This window comes from Apium graveolens, chromosome 8 (genome assembly GCF_009905375.1).
Source record: "Apium graveolens cultivar Ventura chromosome 8, ASM990537v1, whole genome shotgun sequence".
NCBI classification, from domain to species: Eukaryota; Viridiplantae; Streptophyta; class Magnoliopsida; order Apiales; family Apiaceae; genus Apium; species Apium graveolens.
The window spans coordinates 117987666-117998139 of record NC_133654.1 but is presented as its reverse complement, the minus strand read 5'-3'; the positions used below and the strand labels follow the sequence as shown (position 1 = coordinate 117998139).

Sequence of the window (10474 nt, the reverse complement as noted above, 5' to 3'; positions counted from 1 at the left end):
AAAAACGCATCAAATACACAAAATACTTGATTTCAAGACACCAATTTAAGTCATTTTAAGACGTTCTAAGTGGTATAAAATGCCACTTATCGCACCCCCAAACTTAAATCGATGCTTGTCCTCAAGCGTCACAAACTCAAAAACAATTAAAAATATGCATGAATGCAATCTATATGAAAATGCAACGATCCCCCTTACTACAATTAACCAACCAAATTGTCACGTCTCAACGAATGCAGTTAGACACTAAAGATCAAGAAACTCATGCAAACGGACATACCGCCAGAAACGTGGTGTGTGCAAATGCTTAACAGATATGCTTTGGAACTAGACCAATTACTATGACTAGACTATCCTCAAGCCAATCCTACGATTATACAAAGAATAAAAATTCTAGGCACAAAGTGATATACAACACTACAAGAACTCTGGAGCTTACTACGGAATCGTGCTTTTTATTTACAACTCAAATGCTTATTTGACCGTGCAATGAGTGAGGTCCACAAAAGACTTATACAATGGTATCCATGTAACGAGCGTTAGGTTAGCGGATCCCAGACTCTAAAAGCCTTAGGTCACTAGGCACAAAGTCCCCTAAGAACTTAATAACTCGAATATCAAAGAGCCCACTCTTGATCAATTACGAAAATTTTTTTTTTTCTCTGAGCAAGTGTGTTTCGCTCCATCTTGCTCAACCCTAGACTACTCGCATAACATGCGAGCCGGCTACTAGCCATTTGACGCCTAGCCACAACTAGCAACAAATTCCATTTTTACTCCATTTTTTTTTCTTTTTCATGCCTTTACCCACTAAGAACCTATTATCAAATTCTAAGCATAATAAATAGATTATCCTCGAAAATAATCAGATCATAACAACAATCTAGTCCTTAAGCATTCTCTAAGACTTAGTGACAATACAAGTGCTTCTAGCATGCATATCAACCTACACAACTTAATATCACTTGAATGCTATCACTACACTCGCATCAATATCACAATTCAGTCGATAAATCATTGCAAAAGGGATCATGGTATATGCATGAGCTATATGATTTGACAAACAACTAAAGCTATATAAAAAAAACTATATGGCAAAAATTATGCAACTATATGAACTAACTATCATGAATATGCAGCTATATGACACACACAAAATATTCCTTAACTACCACCCCCAAACTTAAAATCTTCACTGTCCCCAGTGAAGGTAGTAGAAAGGAACACAGGGTATACCTACTCGGAGTCATCATCATCATCACCCTCAGTGGGCGGAGTATCAGGCGGCGGGTATGCAGAGTCCTCACCAAAAACTGGCCACTGGATATCAGCTCCAAGGTCTCGAAAAGCAGTCCTTAACGCAAGGGTGAGCTCCTGAGCAAACCTGCTCTGCGTCTCATACATGGCATCCATCCGCCGTGAAAGCCTCCTATACTGGGCATCACCCATCCCAGCACCCTCCTGAGCTCTCGAAGAACTAGCCTCCCCACGCCCTGGCCTGGCCATAGTAGCACCTCGTGCTGGACGCCCTCCTGGAAGACGATAACCCAGCCCATGCTCCTCAGGCTCACCACCGGTCCACTCATGCATCCCATTCAGAGTGCCATAATCTATAGGAGCTGCTGGCAACTACAACTGCTCATGAGCCGGCCAGTTCACTCCTACTGCACGGCATAGCTTTGTAACCGTGGATGCATAAGGGATGTTCATATGCTTTGCTCCCCTCAAAAACTTCAGAATTCCTTGGTAGATAAACTCACCAAGGTCCACATAGTATTCCTCATTCAGAACTCCCCACAACAGCTGTGCTCTCTCAACTGTGACCTCGTGTGCACGTGAAGAAGGCAAAATATTAGCACATATAAATGCATTCCATGCACGGGCATACCTGTTCATGGTGATCGCCGAAAAGTGACGATACTCATTATTGGCTGGACTGCGGTTCCAAACTGTGCCCGGTCGACAGAGAGTCGCACAAATCAAATCCAAGTCAAAATCCTCAGCAGTCTTTTCATTCCAGTTCTCCTCCTCGGGCTTCCTCTCTCGCTGTCCAATCACACGGCGAATCACCGCAGGATGATAATCAACCGTCAGCCCACGAACTACAGAAAACCCATTCTTTTTAGCCTTCGCGTTCGCATAGAACTCGCGAACAACACTCATCGGTACTGCTTCGGGTGACTCACAAAAAGCCATCCACCCCTTCTCTGCAATCATGGGCAACAACTCACCATCCCTCCCTGATGGTAAAAACCCCCTCTCCTTCAGAATCGGTTTCCCCAACAGCCTAGTGTACTCCTCCTCCGCGGCTCTGTCAGTTAACCGAGGCCTTGCAGCAGTACCCCTTGATGAATCAGCAGTAGGAACTGTGATGCTGCTGTCAATAGTGCGTGCTCTCTTGGGTGCCATTGATTGTGAATAAAAGTGTGTAAGAACTGATTTTTTGATGTTTATGAGAGGGTTTAAGTGTAGGAAGTTGTGGGAGATATGTAGGATAGGTGTATGTATATATAGGGTGTGGAGTAGGTTAAATTAGATTAGGAGTGGGGTTGAGGGATAAAATCATGGGGTAATGGGAAAAGAATTCGTGGGTTTATGGGCTGTAATGGGTTTTTGTGTTTTTGTTTGTTTTTTTTTTTTCTGAACTGCAAAAAAATTTTCTGGAACTCGACCCCTGCGCGGCCGCTCAGCATTTCTGCGCGGGCGCGCAGAAAGCTGTGCGGGCGCGCAGAGGGTCTCTGGAAAAAATTTTTTTCAGCCCCTGTTTTCTGATTTTTTTGTGTTTTGGATAGGTTATTAACTTCTAAGGGTTCCTGTAACAACAATTCATGGGTTGCCTACCACGCAGCGCTTCTTTTTCGTCATTAGCTTGACGTTCCGTACCTTTCTCACGTAGTCAACAAAATGGCACTAATCACCTCTCGGTTTGCCATGTCCCCATAGTAGTGCTTCAATCGCTGACCGTTAACCTTGAATGCTTGGTCCGAATCATTCTCAAAAATTTTCACCGCTCCGTGTGGAAACACAGTTTTGACAATAAAAGGTCCAGACCACCTTGATTTCAACTTCCCAGGAAACAGTCGGAGCCGAGAGTTGAATAACAGAACTTGTTGCGCTGGCACAAATAACTTAGGATGTAGCTTCCTATCGTGCCACCTCTTTACCTTTTCCTTATACATTTTGTTATTCTCGTACGCTTGAAGTCGAAATTCATCAAGTTCATTAAGCTGAAGCATTCTTTTCTTACCAGCTGCATCTAAATCCAGGTTCAATTTCTTCGATGCCCAGTAGGCCTTATGCTCAAGCTCCGCCGGTAGATGACATCCCTTACCGTACACCAACTGAAACGGTGACATCCCAAGTGGAGTTTTGTATGCTGTTCTGTAAGCCCAAACAGCTTCATCGAGCTTTAAAGACCAATCCTTCCTTGATGGACAAACAACCTTCTCTAGAATGCGCTTTATCTCTCTGTTAGACACTTCCGCTTGACCATTTGTTTGCGGGTGATAGGCAGTAGCTACTCGATGATTCACATTATAACGCTGCATCATAGAAGTGAACTTACGGTTGCAAAAATGCGATCCTTCATCACTTATGATTACCCGAGGTGTTCCAAACCTTGTGAAAATTTGCTTATGAAGAAAATTTAGCACTGCCTTTGCATCATTTGTCGGTAAAGCTTTAACTTCGACCCATTTTGAGACATAATCGACTGCCAGCAAGATGTACTGATTATTGCAAGACGAGATAAAAGGCCCCATGAAATCGATTCCCCATACATCAAAGACCTCGACTTCAAGCATCACATTTAATGGCATCTCATCCTTCCTTGACAAATTTCCCACTCTTTGGAAACGATCACACCTTAAAACAAACTGATGAGCATCCTTGAACAAGGTGGGCCAGAAAAAACCTGCTTGCAGAATACGAGCTGCCGTCTTCTCACTTCCATAGTGTCCACCATAAACCGTGGAATGGCAGTCTCATAATATCCCCTACGTCTCACAGAACGGGATACATCTCCTGATGATCTGGTCAGCTCCCTGTCTAAACAAATATGGTTCATCCCACATATACCACTTCACCTCATGCAGAAACTTCTTCTTTTGCGCGGATGTCAAATTAGGAGGCATTATATTGCTGACAAGATAGTTTACAATATCTGCAAACCATGGTTCTTCCTCCTGAATTGCAAACAACTGCTCATCCGGAAAAGATTCATTGATTAACGTCCTATCTTGTGAAGTAGAATCGGGATTCTCCAACCTAGAGAGATGGTCAGCTACTTGATTCTCGGTACCTTTTCTATCTTTGATCTCTAACTCAAATTCTTGAAGTAAAAGCACCCAACGAATGAGTCTCGGCTTCGAATCCTTCTTAGAAACCAGATAGCGAATAGCTGCATGATCAGTGAATACTGTCACTTTCGTACCAAGCAGATAAGATCGAAATTTCTCAAAGCCAAAGACTATAGCCAAAAGCTCCTTCTCAGTAGTGGTGTAGTTCAATTGGGCCCCATTTAAAGTCTTACTCGCATAGTAGACCACATGGAAGAGATTTTTCTTGCGCTGTCCCAGAATTGCACCTACCGCATAGTCACTCGCATCACACATCATCTCAAACGGTTCTGTCCAATCTGGTGCTGTAATAACTGGTGCCGTGATCAAACTCTCCTTGAGAGTCTCGAATGCTGCCAAACATTCATCATCAAATTTGAAAGGCACATCTTTCTCAAGTAAATTGCACAATGGCTTAGATATCTTTGAAAAGTCCTTGATGAATCGCCGATAAAAACCCGCATGACCGAGAAAACTACGGATTCCTTTCACCGAATTAGGTGGGGGAAGATTTTCAATGACTCCCACCTTGGCCTTATCCACCTCCAGACCTTTGCTAGAGACCTTATGCCCAAGGATAATGCCTTCACGCACCATAAAATGACATTTCTCCCAATTAAGCACCAAATTAGTTTCCACGCATCGTTTGAGAACGGCGCGCAGATTATTCAAACATTCATCATATGAGTGTCCAAAGACGGAGAAGTCATCCATGAACACTTCGACGTTATTTCCAATCATGTCAGAGAATATAGCCATCATACATCTCTGAAAGGTGGCCGGGGCGCCACATAACCCAAACGAAACTCTTCGAAAAGCAAATGTGCCAAATGGACAAGTGAAGGTAGTCTTTTCCTGATCCTCTGGTGCAATACAAATCTGATTATACCCGGAATACCCATCCAGAAGACAAAAATACTCATGTCCCGCCAATCTGTCAAGCATTTGATCAATGAATGGGAGAGGGAAGTGATCCTTCCTTGTGGCTTTGTTCAATTTTCTATAATCCATGCATACTCTCCATCCTGTAACTGTTCGAGTAGGGATGAGCTCATTCTTTTCATTTGCGACCACAGTGATACCTCCTTTCTTAGGTACAGATTGCACGGGGCTCACCCACGAGCTGTCAGAAATAGGATAAATGATGCCTGCATCTAGCCATTTCAGAATTTCTTTCTTCACCACCTCCTTCATGATCGGGTTCAGTCTTCGCTGCTGTTCCACAGTTGGCTTACTACCTTCCTCTAACAGAATTTTATGCATACAATATGAAGGACTTATCCCCTTGATGTCTGCTATGGTCCATCCTATAGCCGATTTGAATTCTCTCAAAATTCTTAAGAGCTTGTCTTCCTCACTACCTGAAAGGTCAGCTGAAATAATAACAGGTAACGTAGATGAATCACCTAAAAAGGCATACCTCAAGTGTTCAGGTAATGGTTTGAGCTCTAAGGTAGGCGCTTCCTCTATTGATGGTTTGAGCTTCCCTTCAGCGTTCTTGAGGTCAGAAGTACCAAGAGATTCAAATGGTATATCCAGCTTTCGCTTCCAGGGAGAAGCGTTCAGAAATTGTAATTGCTCGTTGCTATCTTCATCATCACTGTCAAATTCCCCCACTAAGGCCTTTTCCAATACATCAGACATTAGCATGTGATCGAGTTCCGAAGTAACCGCAGAATCAATCACATCCACTTTTAAGCACTCCTCATCTTCTGTAGGGAATTTCATTGCCTTGAATACGTTGAAGGTCATATCCTAATCTTGAACCCGCATAGTAAGTTCCCCTTTTTGCACATCTATCAAGGTACGGCCAGTAGCCAAGAAAGGCCTCCCCAAGATTATGGGAATCTTCTTATCTTCCTCAAAATCCAGAATAACAAAATCAGCAGGAAAGAAGAGCTTATCCACCTTGACGAGCACATCCTCAACTATGCCCCTTGGGTAAGTAATGGAACGGTCCGCCAATTGTAGCGACATGTATGTGGGTTTTGGATCAGGCAGATCCAGTTTTTTAAAGATCGACAACGGCATCAGATTAATGCTTGCTCCCAAATCACAAAGGCACTTGTCAAAAGTTAGATTACCAATGGTGCAAGGAATGGTGAAGCTTCCTGGATCTTTCAGTTTTGGTGGTAACTTTTGTTGCAGAACCGCGCTGCATTCTTCCGTGAGAGCAACGGTTTCAAGGTCATCCAGTTTCACCTTCCTTGAAAGAATAGTCTTCATAAACTTCGCATAACTAGGCATTTGTTCCAGAGCCTCAGCGAAAGGTATATTGATGTGAAGTTTCTTGAACACCTCCAGAAACTTCCCGAACTGTCTATCCAGCTTTTGTTGATGCAATCTCTTAGGAAAAGGTGGTGGAGGATAGAGCTGTTTCTCCCCTGTATTAGCCTCAGGCAGAGTGTGTTCAACAGTAGTCTTCCTTGGTTCCGCCGCTTTCTCCCTTTGCTTAGATTCTTCATCTCTAACTTCAGCTTCGACTTCTTTTGCCTTTTCAGCATCAGCTACTTTTCCAGACCTTAAGGTAATAGCCTTGACTTGCTCTTTAGCTTCCTTCCTGCCTGGTACTTCCGTGTCACTGGGAAGAGTGCCAGGTTGACGATTGAGCACTGCATTGGCTAATTGACCGATTTGATTTTCCAAGGTCTTGATAGAAATCGCCTGACTCTTGCACAACAGCTTAAGTTCCTCAAAATCAGCACTAGTAGGTGCAGCTGCACTTCCCTGTTGAGGATATGATTGTCTTGTAGCATACTGCTGTGGTTGCTGGAATCCAGGTGGGTTAAACTGTTTACTCACTCCTTGCTGATATGGTGGCTGAATAGCATTCTGATTATTTCCCCAGCTGAAATTTGGATGATTTCTGTTGTTAGGATGATAAGTCGCTGGCACAGGCTGCTGTTGTCGCTGATAATTATTCACATACTGAACATATTCGTTGACAAGAGAACACTGATCCGTAGCATGAGAACCTGCACAAAGCTCACAAACCATAGCTATTTGATTAACTCCATACGTAGCCAAAGAATCAACCTTCATTGATAGCGCTTGGAGCTGGGCTGCAATAGCGGTGGCTGCATCAACTTCCAGAATACCTGCTACCTTGCCTGATGTCATCCTCTGAGTTGGGTTTTGATGCTCATTTGCAGCCATCGTCTCAATAAGATTGTACGCCTCAGTATAGATTTTAGCCCATAAGGCGCCTCCAGCTGCTGCATCGAGCATGGGCCGAGATTGGGCCCCCAAACCATTATAAAAACCAGTGATTACCATCCAATCCGGCATTCCATGATGTGGACATTTTCTCAACATTTCCTTGTAGCGTTCCCAAGCCTCGCACATAGATTCTGTAGGTTGCTGCGCAAACTGAGTAAGAGCACTCCTCATAGCAGCAGTCTTTGCCATTGGATAAAACTTCACCAGAAACTTTTGTGCAAGATCTTGCCACGTAGTGATGGACCCAGCTGGTTCAGAATGTAACCAGTCTTTAGCTTTATCCCTCAGTGAGAATGGGAAAAGCCTCAACTTGATAGCCTCATCAGTCACGCCATTATACTTAAAAGTGCTGCAGATCTTGACAAAATTCCTTATGTGCATGTTGGGGTCTTCAGTTGCCGCTCCTCCAAAAGAAACAGAATTCTGCACCATCTGAATAGTGCCCGGCTTAATTTCAAAGGTGTTAGCTTGAATAGCCGGATGAAGGATGCTTGACTGAATGTCATCAATTTTAGGCCGAGAAAAATCCATAAGAGCTGGATCAGCTTGAACAATACGATCTCCCATGTTTACTGGTTCTTTCTGCTCAGTTCCTGAATCCGAATCCTCAAAATCTAACTTCTCCGGAGTATCAATAACTTCGTCTTTTCCTTCAGCTGTATCTAAGGTCCTCTTGCGAGCACGAGAACGAGTTTGCATAAACGCTTGCTAAAGTACCTGAAACACAACCGAAAAGAGTAATTAACTACTACGTCCTAATCACTGAGTCCTAATGACCAATGATGGTAAGTATATAAACTAAACAAATACGCCGAGTCCCCGGCAGCGGCACCAAAAACTTGTTAGGGCGAAATCACGCACTAATATTCACGCAAGTATACGCGTTCGCAAGTAATATAGAATACTTTCTAGTTCGTTCCCTCAGAGACTCAGACTAATTTATTGTCTAATTTAACTCACTCACCAATGTATGATTACTTCTCAATGTTAAGATAATAACACTTAAAATTGTTGATTAAATATTAACTATAATTAACTACTTAATTAACCACTTAACTAACACTTCAATTTATCAATAATAAAACACTCATGAGATCACAACTTCATTATTACTTCCTTCTATAGCCATAGTTATTACCTTTAGCATGTGACAGTGATGATATTAATCGAATAACACGAAACTGATAAAAGCCAACTTTCATTGTACTAATACCATTCTACCAAACATCCACAATTAAGATAGAAGTTGAATAGTCATCAATTATGTTGAGTTCCTATATGTCTACAGAAATTGACAACACAACGATTTAAGCACAAGTTATTCCTTTTGATTACATAGGGCAAATAAAACTGTTAGAGTTACCCACTAATCATGCACAATGTACATGAACCTATGCTAGCATGGCAAGTTCTAAATCTCAAGATCCACCGTCGCTTCACAAGAGATTAACACCCTATCTTATATGTTCGCGATGCACATAAGACGAATACGCACAACCAATACTAGATATCATGCAATCATCACATACTAAAGTATTAAACAATTAACTAAAGAATTTCATAATAAATCCGTTGCAACCCCATGATCACGATTAGCCCATAATAGAACTTATCGCCATCATGGGTTCATATGAAATCATGGTATACGACACAAGAAAATAATAACTAAACTGATTATATTAAAACAGAGTACGTCACAAGAGTAAATAAGTCAAAGCAAGAAAACTAGCATCCAACGTTACAACGAAACAAGAATCACAAGAATATATGCTTCCTCTTTGTTGCGGTGTGCTAAATCGGTCTTCTTCCTTATCTCCTTCGCTTCTTGCAAAACACAATCTAAAACATAATCTCCTCTTAATTCTCTGTGAAAAACATCTCAAATCTACTTATATAATAGTCCCATAAAACTCAGATTACATAGAAGTTGGAAGCCAAACAGAAATAGAAGTCTAAAATAATATATCTTTTTCCCCGACCCTGCGCGGCCGCTCAGCATTTCTGTGCGGGCGCGCAAGGCTGCTGCGCGGCCGCTCAGCATTGCTGCGCGGGCGCGCAGGACCCTTCTGGAAAAATTCCATGTTTGCTCCGTTTCTTCGCCGTAATCTGCCCGTTCTTTTCCTCTCGCAATGGTGAACACATGCCAAGGCTTATTCTTGATGATTCCTCCTCCGAAATGCAATTAATACCCTGAAATGCATAAACACTAGAAAAACGCATCAAATACACAAAATACTTGATTTCAAGACACCAATTGAAGCCATTTTAAGACGTTCTAAGTGGTATAAAATGCCACTTATCACAAATCCTATCTCTCCACTTCACAGACAGTTCAACCCTCATCATCAGCACCTACTGTGAAGCCTTCATCTTCCAAACCAAAGAGGACAAAGACTGTTCCTAAAACACTTTAGAAGAAAAGGAAGATTGCTTTGAGAGATGAATATGATACTGAGGAACAGGTTCCTTCTTCAGAACCTGTTATTGAAGAAGCTGAGAAAGTGACTTCTCAGAAGGATTCTGGAATTGGGGGATCTAGGCTTCTCAAGAGGCTTAGAAGAATGACTTTTCCTGAAACTCCCAAGAACTCCAAATCTACAAAGAGATACAAGAAACAGAGGGCAAATAGGCCAGTTTTAGATGATGAAGAGGAAGCAGCTAAGGAAGGGGATCAGGAATCTCTGATCTCACAAGAAAAGGAATTTGCTAAAGTTACCTCTTCTCCATCAACTCCATCTAAGGAAGCTGTTTCTGAAAAGGTCATCACACCATCTGTATCTCCTGTTGATCCAGGCACAAGTACTGATATTGATGTTCAAAACTTGGTTGTGCCTGAAGTAATTCTCTTAGAAGCTCCAACAGCAACTAATCCTTCAACAACACCTGTTACTGATGCTGTTCAAACTCCAGAGTTATCT

General features: G+C 42.3%; 1 non-coding gene across 1 annotated transcript; it reads left to right on the top strand.

Moving 5' to 3' along the window:
- The first annotated feature begins 7623 nt into the window (after positions 1-7623).
- LOC141681529 (small nucleolar RNA R71) lies at positions 7624-7730 on the top strand. Its single transcript, XR_012558957.1, has one exon. It is a non-coding gene; the product is annotated as a small nucleolar RNA R71 (small nucleolar RNA).
- Positions 7731-10474: the final 2744 nt, after the last annotated feature.